Raw genomic sequence first — 14009 nt, 5'->3', positions numbered from 1 at the left:
GATCTCTGTTCCCTTTTTGACAGCTGTGGTCATTAAGACAGCAGAATAACATCTGCTCTCTAGTGTGCAGATGAGACAGAGATGACAGCACTAGTACAAGCATGATGGCTGACAGTGTGAGTTTTCACCAGAGAGGAGGTCTGACCAACTCATCCATGGATTTTGAGTGATTTTGAGGCTTGCCAGTTCCCCTGCCGTATGGGACGTCCCACAGCTTTTATGCAGGGACCCTTCAAAATAATTCTTTGGTGAGACCTATCTTATTATCGTGGCTAACTAAAACTATGAGCCTTGAAGGTAACTTTTTCTTAATTTTCAGCTGATTTACATGGTTATAGTTAGGGATGTACAGTAACGATTCACTGAATTCACAGTTCAATTCTCTACTTCTATGATTTCATGATAAGATTGTTTTTTTGTTGTTGTTGTTGTTGATTTTTCGTTTGTGGCGTTTATAAAAATGCACAGAATTGACCACGTTACTGAAAATGATCAGAATTATTATTATTTGACCGAAAGTGTAAGCCAAAAAAAAACTTACGCCATAGTCAAAGTTCAAAAAAGCTCAATATTCTGCCCCGTAGACATTCCGCTCATGTACACATATATGTATCTAGGCATCAATGAAAAAGCTAATTCCACTCAAACAATGCACCGACATTAAATTTCTATGTAGTATATACTATACATGTTCCTGCTGCTTGCTTAAAATCATACCTCTCAAGTCGTTCACCATCAATAAAATGTTACGGTCAATAAATGTGCTTATTTTATTGCTGTTACAGTCACCAGCAATCAAAGTTTGATCGCTGGAGAACTACACACACACCACATTTACGAACTACAACTCCCAGAATGCACCTCGCACACACCAGTTCCTGTTTCGCATTGATTACACACACACAGCCGAAGGATTGCATGATTACATGGACTTTAAAAACAGCACAGATACAAACATCAGGGCTGAGTCTTGTTTAACTATTAGTGGACATTATCCTTGCTTTGCCCCTTTGTTTACGTAGTTTGCTGCCTAGACCGAACTCTTTGCCTGTGACCCAGACCCTCTTGCTTAACTTATATGCACACGTTTGCTTCTGTTATTGACCTTTACCAGTGTGACTACTCTTTCAAAAGTTTACACTTAGCTGATTATTGACTATAAAGCATGCTTGGCATGCAGTCCTGGGAGAGGGCCCTAAGCTAATAAGATGCTCGAGCCTGGGGCTCCCTCCCATTTGCAGAGCGAGAAGGGAGTTTGAGCTTAGGTAGGTCTCGAGAACTCCCCTGCTTGCAGAGACATTCTTGCTGTGAGGCAACAGTACTAACCACTGGGCCACCGTGCCGACCTGTCAGGGATAAAGGGCAGGAGTAGGGGTGGAAGGGGGGATCTTGGAATCGTCTGATTGATGTATCATGCATTAGATAATGCAGGATCGGCCATAGTCAATCATAAGCACATGATCCACTCAAAATTACTTTATAAATAAACTTTACTTAATAAAACTGCATGTAGATCCTCAACTCCATAGTCAGCGTCCCTTCATGACAATTTCATTTTTTAAATCAGTATTATTAAATTTAAGTTGACTTAAAACTCTTACAAAAACAAAGAATACTAATAATTATTACAACGCATTCTCTATTTCTATCTTCGTCCAAGTGCATCCAGAGTGTTTCCTGACAGAATTTCCATTTTGGTGCATCCATTCCACAAAAAAACGAAACAACATCAGGTTGATGTAAAATTCCAATTCTGCAACGAATTCTCTCTTCAAATCTGCAAAGAGAGCAGCAGAAGAGAACCATGACCAGTGCAAATGGCTTCTCCTCCCCATCATGTGGCAGCCATAAAACAACCGGTGCAGAAATGAGGAAGGAAAAAAAAGACAAGCTGCAGCATCCGAGGTGCGGAAATTTCTGCTGAGTCCCTCTGAGCATGAAAGATTTAGAGGCACGCAATGGTGGAGGACTGACAGCTTGTTATTTATAGAGCTGTGCAACGATACAACACGGTCAGCCCTTGCAAACCTCATATCACTTCCAGCACCCGAAATCAAGAGTTAACGCGTTCACTGCGCAGGTTACAAAACAAAAAAACAAACAAACAAACAAAAACAGCACATAAAGCAACACTTCTAACCAGAACAAAATAAATGGCGTTTTACAAAAAGAGTATTACTAAAGAAGTGTTGAAACCTAGCTCATTCATTCATTTGATCAATTTAGTACCTTATTTAACAGGGGTCGCCACAGCGGAATGAACCGCCAACTTTTTCAGAATTTTTTTTTTCAGATGCAACCCAGTACTGGAAAACATCCATACACACTCATTCACACACACTCATGCACTACAGCCATTTCAGTTCATCCAATTCACCTATAATGCATGTCTTTGGACTGTGGGGGAAACCGGAGCACCCGGAAACCCACACAAACACGAGGAGAACATGCAAAATCCACACAGAAAAGCCAACTGGCCCAGCCAAGACTTGAACCAGCGACCTTCTTGCTGTGAGGCGACAGTGCTACCCACTGAGCCAGCTTGTCACTAAAATCTAAATCAAGTGTTTATGTTGTGTGTGCAAACCTTCAGAAACCGATTGGGCAGCATTCAGTTCTGGTGTAAACACACTTGAACGTGATCTGTGACAAATTCCTCCTCTCTTAAATGAAGAGTGTTGCTTATTCAAATACAAATACATTGTAGGCAGTGCACAAAATGCACATTTCACAAAACCCGCGGGGAATTGGTGTGCCATCTGGGCACTTTTCACATACTGTTTCCAACACGCTATGATTTCAGATGGGCCGATCGTGGTCCAGTTCTAATTTCGTGCACTATCTAGAACAGATTGCAGGGGAATTGAGATGTAACCCATGTTACTCTAAAACAGACGGCACATGAACACACTGCTGTTGTTGTATTTAAAGCTGCCCTATAGACACTGCCCTTTATTTAAAAAGAAGTATATAATAATAATTATAAATGAATAAATATAATAGGCAGGTAGCGTATCAAGCCTTATTAATTGGTTGATATTCACACATTTTTAAAAGGATTGACATTAAATAACTGCTTGATGACCTATAAACAGAAATGACTGTTCTGCAAATACTATATTGTAGTATTTATACCCTCTTTTTTTGTTAAAGCAATGAAAAGCTTCAAATGATTTCCCCCAACATTATTATACACCATTACATCACATAATGAAAAAGTGAGAATGTGGTTCATAACAGCTTTGAAATTGTATTAAAATGTAGAAAATAAATAAATTTACACTTAACTTGGAACTTGTTGAAGCATATTATTTCATCAGCCTATTTGTTTGTTTGTTTGTTTAATTTTGTAAGTTAATCTGTGTTGCTTCATGTCAAATACCTCAATTTAACCAATGTTACAATAACAACAACTGTTTAAAACTACATAAATCAAACATTTCAAAAATCAAACAAGTCATAAAACGGTTGAGCTGCAAAATTATGGCAAAAAAAATCATTATTGTCAATTATTGTTCTTGATGTGGCAATAATTATTATTGAGCAGTTATTGACTAATGCCAAGTTATGCAAAACACTTTCTGCACTGTAAAAATGCAGGGTTCCACGCAATTCATTCATGTTGTCCCAACACAAATTGATTAGGTTAACTTAACACTTATAACCCATTTATGTGGATTTAACATGAAAAATTAAGTTTTCTGAATAAAATCTCAAGAATTGTGTTGTTTCAGCTCATTTTAATTTAGTAAAATAACAAGCAAAAAATTTATTTATATATATATATATATATATATATATATATATATATATATATATATATATATATATATATATATATATATATATATATATATATATATATATAAATATATAAATATATATATTTAAGTTTTTAAGTAATAAGTTTTCCTTTAAAAAAATTAATTAATTGGTATTCATCATGTATTCCATTTCTTTAGTATTTATTTAGTAAATTAGTTTTTTATCCAGTGTTCTTGCGTATTTTCAAATACCAGCTTCCATGCAGTTTTTGTGAAATACTGATTTTTGAATGTTTAATTTCATATATAAACTCATTCATGTGCTGTTAATCGATTTTTTTGCAAAGCATCATCGAAAGATAAAAACTCAGTCACCAAAACATTGCATGTTTGCATTAAGCAACATTGTACAGTAGATACACTATAATTAAACCTATATCATTGCATTTCTCATTAAATGTATGTAATTATTTTTACTCTTCTAACTTTTTTTAAATGTTTTTTGACTGTACAATATTTTATCTATGCAAACATATCTAGCATTATTTGTTTAAAAGATCAAAAAAAGGCCTAAAAATGACCATAAATGTACAAAAGCTGTCACCTTTGTGCTTTAAAAGCACATATTAGTATCTACAAGTAAATATTACTGTCCATATTATAGCTTAAAGGTACATCTAAGTATCTAAAATGTATTAAAATATAACTTGGGTCATGGCTTAGCAACAACTTAATACTTTTATTTCATCCACAGATAGCCCCCTCCTTACCGGAAAATTGATCAAAAGTGATAAAAATCTTAGATTTAAGCATCAGGTGTAAACAGCAGAGTGTCTCCCATGTCTACCTGTGATCTCATGGAACAAAATGTATCTTAATACCAGGTGTAAACAAGATCTGAGGGAAAGGGAAGACGAGGATTTTCAAAAAATGAGAGGAGGACTAATCTCAAACTGAAAGAGATCTCATGCATTTTTATGCAGAAATAACAGATTCGAGTCCAGGCTGGGCCAGTTGGCATTCTTATGTGGAGTTTGCATGTTCTCCACGTGTTGTTTCCTCCGAGTGTTCTGGTTTCCCACACATTCCAAATACATGCGCTATTGACTTTATTCTAAAATGCCGTAGAAGGCCTGTTTTCTCGATTGTGTTAGAATGTCTGATTCAGTCTCCAATGAGAGAAATGACTAGGAATAATAAACGGCAGAAAACGGTCCAATTACTTGCTCTACAAACAAATGTTTGCATGACTATATACAGTAGACCAAGTAGAATAAATAATAAGGAAAATATAAGGAAAAATAATGAGGAATATATAATAAGGAAATATCGATTTGCAACATCAAACAGCGAAACAAGCAGTTTTTAATGTCTAAAAATGAATGGAAGTGAATGAGACCGGAAGTCTCGAGCCAAAAAGATTCAAATGGCTGTGCCCGCTCCTCGGCGAATAATAAGGTGAATAAGTGTATTGGGTAAACAAAATTGACCATATTCTATAAGTGCGTGTGTAAATGAGTGTGTATGGGTGTTTGCCAGTACTGGGATGCAGCATATGCTGCATAAAACATATGCTGGAAAAGTCGGCAGTTCATTCCGTTGTGGCGACCCCTGATAAATAAGGGACTAAACCGAAGGAAAATGAATAAATGAAAGTAATTAAGTGATTATTTATGCAGCCCTGTTTCATGATGCTAATATCACATACAGCAGGTGTTGTATTCTTCCATAACCATAACAATCACGATAAACTGAATCTCTGCTATTGCGAAGTATATTATCTGCAATCCCAGCATGAGTAAAACACAGCTTGGAGTCCGGCACATGTCTGCTAAGGGAGACCTCTGTGCTCGGCATATTTCCCTGATCTCCTCATTTCCAGCAAAAATGCATCTCGTATTCCCTCTTTTGTTGTATCTCTAGTAAAAATATTTCTCTCACACACTGTGACATGTTCTTCCCACTCGTTTCCCACTTCAGTTGGCCTTCCTCTTTTGATTCAACTCTCTGAAGAAAGGCAAAGAGTAAAAAGGGACTGATCTTTCTTCCACCCCATTGCTCTTAAAAGAGTGTGGTTGCACTAAGGAGACTGTGGCCCGCTGTGTCAGCTGTCCCCGGGGCTCGAAGAAGTGCTCAGACACACGAACACACAACCAGTTCAGACTTTCATCAGCACTGCAAGTGCTTGAGGACTGATTTCATCTTATTCTGCATTCACAACAAGCTGTTTTCCGATAGACACAACAGTTAAATAAAAAGTATGGTTAGAAAGGTTGTTTCATTTTTTATCCTCAGGAATAAGTTGGAATTATGACACATTTCACTTTGCGAGACCACCGTGGTCAGATGCTGCTTTATTCAGAAGGTGACACATGTTATTTATTTATTTATTTATTTATTTATTTATTTATTTATTTATTTATTTATTATTTTTTATTTATTTATGTATTTTACCATAGTTCAACCAGTCAAAAGTAAGGTTGATATTATTTGGGCAAAAATATAAAAAAAAGGTAAAATATTAATAAAATATTAAAATATTATTATATATCATAATTAAAAACTTTAGTTGATGTGTAATGAAGCTGTGTAAACATAAACAACATCTCTGCACAGGGAGAGATTACCTTTACAGAGTTAGCTTAGCAAAGCCTACTGCGTACGAAGTTTAGGTATTACAAAAAAATACATCCGGCCAAGTGAGGTAACAAATGCTTCAGGTTACATGCATTCATCACACACATACACCCTGCGCAGTGAAGGGGCGTGGCCAGAGGCGCTGTAATGTCATTCAAATGCTGCTATTTCCACAGAGTTTGTTCTGCTTCTGTATTTGGGCTTCCAAAGGACATGACACAAAGAGAGAAGTGCTTACAATTTTGTGTTAATTACGCTCCAGAGAATAATAAAAATATATATATAGCTAGCATTTGACAAGGAGAGCTTTCACAATCTCTCCCAGTTCAGTGCTGGATTCGGTTAAAACTCCTCTAACCGATGAAGCTGTGGATTGTGAGCCACAACCTCTAGGTATTTTTATTAGTTAAAATTGATCTTCTACATGCAGTTTCTTAACAGTAAGTTGTAGCAAGGACGTAAACAAGGATGTAAACAACAGGAAATGCTGTTTGGCACTATTAACAATTTAGCTACAAATATATATTTATCAGTCAAACCGCTGTAAACAGCCACAATCTTCAGCAGCACTACAGTGTGTCTCTATTCAGATGTTTACCATGCGTTCTACATCTCAAATAACGAAACCGTAAAAGATATGAGAACATTTTATAGTACTTACACATGTTTATTCTGAATATATATGAAAGAAACTTGTTAGATTTTATTTTAGAGCAGACGATGTGTCTGGTGTGCTTTTCATTTTTCTGTGTGATTTAGGCAGCTAACGTTGCTAACAGCTGCTCTGACTGCACTGATTACACAGTGTAAAAGCACGTCCTTGTAGGGGAGTGACGTGGAGCCGATCCACGTATCGCAGCACATTATGTTAGCTGACCAATCAGAGCCTCTTGAGGGCCTCTTTCAGTGGAACTAGGAAATATGACAGTTATTTTCATGTTAGCTGAGTATATAATCAATTTAAGATATATGAAAAAAATAACATATTTTTCTACAAGTGAGACATGAGCACAGATTGCTTTGCATCCCATAAACACAAACAAGCCTTAAAAATACACTGTGGACCACCCCTTTAAAGTAATTGTTCTTCATGTTTAAAATATTATTTATTCTTGTGTTTTATGCATTTGTAATAAGGTTACTTCAGTGTCTTAAGCGTCATAAATGTCAGGGCACATCAGAACTTCTCTAGTCCCCCAAAACACTCTCAGACTAGGCATGGGACGATAACCGAGTTTAAGGTATACCCCGGTTTGGAGAGGTCAAGGTTTTAAAAGCGTCAACATTTTTTGTTTTACCGTTCCTAAGGTATGAGTACGATTTTCTATTTACTTTTTTTTTTGTTTGTTTGTTTTTTTTTTTTTTAGGACAACAGTATCTCTAGCAGAAAAGATCTCCAAAGATGCCATTTTAAATTGTAAAGAAATCTGTATTTTTGAAACAAATGCAGACAGCAGGAGTCAATGATTCATTCGAAATATTTAGCCTGAGATGTTTACTATTCTAAAATAATTTAAATGTTTCCCAAATTATATTATATTGTGTACAAAGGGGGAAAAGTTTTAGTTTTTTACCCAGACATTTAAAAAAATATATTTTAGAGCAGTGATCTCCATATCGTGATATCATGAAATCGTGATATTTATATCCAAGGTTATCATACCGTCAGAATCTTATACCGGCACATGCCTAGGGGTTATATAAAAGGATAATGTCAAATATCAATCCTATGTCAAGTCAAGTAATTTTTAGTTCTGTACTTATTGATACACTGCAAACTGTGTCAAAGAAGCCTAACGATGATAAGCGGTAATAAGTTTCCAAACCAGGCTCATGAGAAATATGTGCCTTAAGCCTGAATTATACTTCTGCATTGAGGTGATCATACCGTATGTAGCCGACACCATTGTAAGCATTAATACTTCTGTGTTCTGTGTGTGTTACTCTGCAGAAACACTTTTGAAATGCTACCAAGCTGTGGAATTGCTTTAGTCTACCCTGTCACCTCAGTGTGCATTCAATAAAGTATAATAACATGGCCTTTAATATTTTTTTTGTGCGTGAAACCTGAAATACATTGCCCTGAGTACATTTCGTTGCTCATTTTAGATGACAAATCGACTAGAGGGCACTATGTATGTACGTTTTTGTGAGTTTGAAATGCGTTACTTGTTTAATTATTTGTTTCAGACACACTTCTTTCTTGTAGATGTCCATAACAAGGTAGTGCAAACCCCTGACCTTAAGCCCTCATTAACCCCAATTACACTGTTTTCAAAAACAAGCAAATAAATTTTCTGTGACCAGAAAACAGTTTAGATGACTGTCTTATCTTGAGCGTCTCCTACTGTTGGTGTGATCCAGTCAGGCGTCAGTGACATCACTATCAGACATTAAAGAGAATTTGGCAGAAGGATTGATTGGCAGAGATGCAGCTTCTTTGAATCTCAGACAAAGGTAATGAGGGCCGAGGGATATTCGTAATGAGACAGTGGAGATATTCATCGAGTTCACTCCCGCTGTGCGTTGTGGAGCTCAAACACACAGGAGAGAAGTGTGTGTATGTGACTGTGTGTGTGTGTGTGTGTGTGTGTGTGTGTGTGTGTGTGTGTGTGTGTGTGTGTGTGTGTGTGTGTGTGTGTGTGTGTGTGTGTGGAGAGAGATCTATCTGCTAGCATTCCTATTCATCTCAATGCAAATTGCTTAGTGGGCACGTGCCCCTCAATCTCTGGAGGTAAAGAAGTTGCTTGCAGCTATCTTGGCTTACTGACACTCTTATTAGGTGAGTGTGACATTGACAAAAATTTATATAAAATAATATAAAAAATGTTTTAAAAAGCAAAAAAAAGCAAAACTAAAATTTTAATTTTAGTTGAAATTTTGTAGTTTGTAATTTTATTTTGCTATATTTTGCTTGAGTTTAAATGTTTTATCTTTCCACTTCTATTTTAATAAATATATCTGTTTCATTAAATATGTTTTGGTCAAACACACCAAAATATATGACGTATTCATTGAGAAATGAATAAAAATATTCATTTTCAAAATTGTGTGTACTCATTTAAACTGAGCATTGTGTATGTATACTAAAACTAAAACACTAAAACCACCAGTAAGTAGAAGATCCCTGTTTTTAAAAGACACTTCACTTTTGTTCAGTTAAAGAACACCATATTTTGAAAGTTCAAGTTCAAGTTTAAGTTCATTTATTTTTAAAGCACATTGAAAAACAGTCACAAGACTGATCAAGGTGCTGTACTTGAGTCAAAGCTATTTCTGCTGAGAATTTTGGTAAAAATCTGCGGATTTCTGCAGAATTATTTTGGGAGTTTCCAGCGGAGTATCATAACTAAAACCCTAATATATTAAATAAAAATTAATCAATTACAGAATACAAACTAATTCTATTCAGATTTACACATTTACTCAAGTAAATAAACAGATTTAATAATGGGCTAAAAATCTGCAGAAATCTGCGGAATTCTGCGAAAAATCTGCAAAATTCTGCATGCGCAGATTCCGTGTGGGCCTACAAATGAGTGTAGTCAACTCAAAATTGACCAAAAGTTAATTCTACTTATTTGAAAAGAGTTTTGAACTCAGTGCTGAAGGTAATGAGTTAATTAAATACCTGTTTACGTCAACTCAAATGGAGTAAGTTCACAGTACTCATATAGATTAGTTTTTTAACTCAAATGGTTTGTAGTAATCTGTTTCCTCAAACGGTTTGAGTTGCCTTAACTTATTGGGTTTTACTGTACTCAGTTAGTTTGAGTTCTCTTCATTTATTGGGTTTTACTGTGCTTAAATTGGGCGAAGCAGTGGCGCATTAGGTAGTGCTGTCGCCTCACAGCAAGAAGGTCGCTGGTTCGATCCTCGGCTCAGTTGGCGTTTCTGTGCATGTTCTCCTTGCGTTCATGTGGGTTTCCTCCGGGTTTTCCCCCATAGTCCAAAGACATGCAGTACAGGTTAATTGGGTAGGCTAAATTGTCTGTAGTGTATGAGTGTGTGTGTGGATGTTTCCCAGAGATGGGTTGCGGCTGGAAGGGCATCGGCTGCATAAAAACTTGCTGGATAAGTTGGCGGTTCATTCCGCTGTGGCTACCCCGGATTAATAAAGGGACTAAGCCGACAAGAACATGAATGAATGAATGATTGTGCTTAAATTGCTTTGTTTACTCAAATTGATTAAGTTCACTGTACTCATTAGAAGTAGTTTTTGAACTTAAATGGATTATTGCAATCGGTTTGCTCAAATGGTTTGACTTTTTGGGTTTTACAGTACAGAGAAAGCTCTGTCCCCTCTACGTTTCAGTCTTGACTGAGGAGCTAAAAGAAGATTTTGATCACTTGATCTAAGAGAGTTATTGCGTATCATATTTAACAAACCGATTACTATGAACTTCATGTAAGTTTGCTTACATGGATAATTGATATTAATATTAATCAGATGATGTCATTACGCTGCTGTGCCATCAGCCAATTGCTGATCATGATTTTGAGGATCGATAGAGCTGTCCTTCAAAACACATGCAGCGATCTCAGATCAGTTCATCTAGACATTTTAATCTGATACGCAAAATTGTTTAAAGAACCAAATTAGCCAGAGATCAGTTATCAAGATTAACAGATCCAGGATCTGCAAAATCATCTTAGATCATTTAAGCAAGCTACGAAGAAAGGACCCCTAGATCGCATCGTACATTCAAGGCAAAATCTTGAATTAAACAATGCAGTTTTGCACGGTTTGGAACTTTTTTTTTGTCGTGGAAACAGGAAAAAACTTCTACATATGATAGTTGAAGTGTATGTCAAACTCAGTTCCTGGATGGCCACAGCTCTGCACAGTTTAGTTTTAACTAAACACACCTGATCAAACTAATTGGGTCTTGTTTGAAACCGACAGGTCAGTGTGTTGAAACAGGGTTGAAACTGAACTCTGTTTAACAGCCCCAATGAAGACACATCTCGATTACCTATTTTAAAAGAATAAACACTAACCACACATACTGTATGACTACCACAAAATGCAGATGCAGCACTGTAATATAATTTTGCAGGACTAGCAGCTCTTACACATTTTTTATAAGCCTGCTTTGAAAAATAACCATACTTTGTTTCACCGTATACAATACATAGTGAAGTAGGGAGTGTGAGAGAGAGAGTGTGTGTGTGTGCTTGATAAACACTTTCCTTCCTTCTCTCTTATCTCAACTCTCTCTCTTTGCATGTCTTGAGTTATGGTTGTCATTGGCTTCTTGTTTGCAGTTTAGGTTGTTGCAGGTTTGTTTCGTCATGCTGGAGCCACAGTCCAGACTCCACAGCACAACACACAAACACACTGGAGGAATGTGCATTTCCTGTTAAAGTGTGTGTGAATTAAGGCTGTTTGCATCTGTTTGTTTGGCTATAGCTTGGCTCATGTTTCATACAATGGATGACTAATTGGCTTGCGCGAATGTGCAGGGAAAGACTGAAAGTGAGATGAGAGCACTGTTTGAGTTATGAGATGCATTGCTCTTGTTTGACTGTAATGTATTCAGTCACATCTCACTTCTGGAGCCTGGAGCTCAATGCACTGGGAGACCATCTCCGTCTCTCATAGTCTATCCTTTGCTTCACCCTGGCTGTCTCTCTTCTCAGCTCATTCCTGCCCCTCTCTATTTTCTCCCTACTGTTTAAAGGAACACTGCACTTTTTTAGAAATAGGCTCATTTTACTACTTTCCTAGTGTTAAACAGTTTAGTTCAGGGGTGTCCAAAGTCGGTACTTGAGGGCCGGTGTCCTGCAGATTTTAGCTCCAACTTGCTTCAACACGCCTGCAACTAGCCCAGGTGTGTCTGATTGGGGTTGGAACTAATCTTTGCAGGACACCGGCCCTCCAGGACCAAGTTTGGACACCCCTGGTTTAGTTAGCATGTCTTGAAAATTTTTATAAAGAGTTTAAAGCTGGACTCTTCTGTAGTTACATCATGTACTAAGTACTAAGACCAACTGAAATTGAAAAGTTGCTATTTTCAAAATCAATATGGCTCTCATTTTGGTGTAATAATCAAGTAACTCTGCTGCTGTATCATGGCTGCAAACAAGATATTATGCAGTAACGTTACCTGGCTGGTGCTATTTTCAGGTGCTACTTTATATCATAATATAGTCATCAAACTTTAAATAGGAAAACCTACAAAACTTTTAAAAACTTTTTAAACGAGATGCTAATGGTCTAATCCGATTCATTGATTTATGCTAAGCTAAGCTAAAAGGCCTGGAGATCTAAAAAAAAAAAAAAGAAAAAGAAAGTATTCCTTTCAAATTAAAACCCTACTCAATCTGTACAACAACAGTTCTTTGGATTCTGTGAGAAAAAATATTCTTATTTTCATTTTCTCTCCATCTCAATTCATCAATGTTTTTGGGGAGTTTGTTGTGCGTCTTTTGTCTCTTTCTTTTAAAATAAAAAAAATTTTAAAAATTAACCAAGTATCTTGAGGAAACATTCCCTTTACTGCAGTTATGTGCTGTGAAGGAGAGACAGGATGAAACATCTGCCTTTGGTACCACCAACATTAGATTGTAAGGACATCCAGCCCAAGCCAAAAAGATTTTGAACATTTTGCTTTTCATCGATGCACGTTCCAGGTAAGATGAATGAGCCATCTTCAAAAACTACACTGAAAAAAAAAAAAGATTCAAAGATGATTCCTTGGATTTACTAAAAACATTTTAACTTAAGTGGTTGTAAACAATTTATTGTTTTATATTTTAATTCATTGTATTATATGTAGAATTAAAGGAACATTCAATTTTATTTGATTTAATTCTTTAATTTTAACTCACTAAAAACCAGAGGTTAACTAATCCTCAAATATCTTAAACAAATATTTCCGAAGTGCAAAAAAAATTATAATTTAATTTGGTTTTACAAAATTTCTTGAAAGGTACAGTTTGTGGTTGCCAACGATTTATATGGGGGAATTTAAACAAACAAATTAAGTTGAACATTACTGAATTTAATTTGTTTAAATTCAGCCCATATAAATAGTTTGCAACCAGTTACCTTAAAAAAAATGTAGCAAATGCAATGAATCTTTTTCTTCAGTGTGATGTTTAACGTCGCAAGGAAATTTTCACAGCATTTCCTATAATATGTTTTCCGCTGGAGAAAGTTTTTTTTTTCTTTTAGTTTGGCTGGAATAAATGCAGCTTTTAAGGTCAATATTATTAGCTTCCCTAAGAAATTATTTTGTTGATTGTCCAATTAATTGCCTAATTAACCTATCTTGCCTACCTAATTAACCTACTGTAGTTAAACCTTTGAATTGCACTTTAATTGGAAATGCTAGTAGTATCTTGTAAAATAGCAAGTATAATATTATGTACTGTCATCATGACAAATACAAAAGAAATTTTGCCTTCAACTGCAAAAGATGTATGCTCTCCCTATGTTTAATTTGTGTAAAAATAACAAAATAATAAAACATATTAGTACTAAAACATTTCCCCTATTATACAGTCTGTATTAAATCAGTTTTAGTAAAATGAAGATTTTAAGAAAATAGAGTTATTAAAATGATATTTACAAAGCCTCAGTGTATATAGTGTGGATTTTAA

The 14009-nt window shown here is 35.8% G+C and overlaps 2 protein-coding genes and 1 long non-coding RNA gene across 4 annotated transcripts in view; 1 reads left to right on the top strand and 2 right to left on the bottom strand.

The window, feature by feature from the left end:
- lrwd1 (leucine-rich repeats and WD repeat domain containing 1) overlaps nucleotides 1-14009 on the bottom strand; it is a 779065-nt gene that overhangs the window by 82849 nt on the left and 682207 nt on the right. The window lies entirely within an intron of this gene.
- The window catches only part of lhfpl7 (LHFPL tetraspan subfamily member 7), a 239496-nt gene that overhangs the window by 135377 nt on the left and 90110 nt on the right, over nucleotides 1-14009 (bottom strand). The window lies entirely within an intron of this gene.
- Nucleotides 6217-12548, top strand: LOC141385644 (uncharacterized). The gene is made up of 3 exons (XR_012406441.1): nucleotides 6217-8183; nucleotides 8231-8991; nucleotides 9060-12548. It is a non-coding gene; the product is annotated as an uncharacterized lncRNA (long non-coding RNA).

This window comes from Danio rerio, chromosome 5, assembly GCF_049306965.1.
Source record: "Danio rerio strain Tuebingen ecotype United States chromosome 5, GRCz12tu, whole genome shotgun sequence".
NCBI classification, from domain to species: Eukaryota; Metazoa; Chordata; class Actinopteri; order Cypriniformes; family Danionidae; genus Danio; species Danio rerio.
This window is presented reverse-complemented; position numbering and strand designations above follow the sequence as displayed.